The sequence below is a fragment of the Condylura cristata genome, unplaced genomic scaffold (genome assembly GCF_000260355.1).
Source record: "Condylura cristata isolate star-nosed mole 26May11 unplaced genomic scaffold, ConCri1.0 scaffold00027, whole genome shotgun sequence".
In the NCBI taxonomy this organism is placed as follows: Eukaryota; Metazoa; Chordata; class Mammalia; order Eulipotyphla; family Talpidae; genus Condylura; species Condylura cristata.
The window spans coordinates 19,811,481-19,812,293 of record NW_004567128.1 but is presented as its reverse complement, the minus strand read 5'-3'; positions in this window follow the sequence as shown (position 1 = coordinate 19,812,293).

The following is an 813-nucleotide window of genomic DNA, read 5'->3' as shown; positions in this document are numbered from 1 at the left end:
AAATATATGTTGATATTATTCCACAGAAGCCCCTTTAATTATAACACGTGTTAAGAAACTGTTTACAAAGTCAGATGGGATAGCAAAAGGGTTTTTAAACATGTACAATCCAAACCAAATCATGGCAACCAAACTCTAAGAGGATAGTTCCTGAGGGAGTGGAATTTCATTGAGCCTGTCTGTATGGGCGTGCTCCTGGGACCTGGGACCCAGCAGTTCCTTTCCAGGGATAGAGCATTCTTTGGCCAACAGCTTAAACTCATCAGTTTAAGCTTTTGGCCTCAAAGGTCGACATTTATTCTGACACAGCAGTTCATTTGTATAGGCAGCCCCAAGTCCAGTATGAGGTGCTTAAAATATAAAACAGTCTCCTGGCCCATTTTCTGTCCTTGGCACCCCCAGAACCCTTTACACTCTGAAAATATATCTGGGATATGGATGCCATTGGGTTTTTGTTGATGCATTTTATGTCTATCTGTATTTGCCATATTAAATAATAAAGCTGAAAAAGCTTAAAAATACTAAAAAAACCCCTAACTGGTCCATTACATGCTCACACAAATAACATCTTAAAGAAAATATCCATATACTCTAAAACAGATTTGTGAGAAGCGGGCATTTATAGTTTCAGCTATTTTTGAGTGAAAAAGATTAAAAACTATCTTCATAATAATAGAGATGATTTATCTCACAGATCCTGGAAAGGTTCTCAAGAACTTCCAGGGGGTTCATGGACCATTCTTTGAAAACTGCTGGTCTAATCTAGGACCTGATGACCAAAAGGAGCCTTATTTTTCACTTAAACAAAAAAAA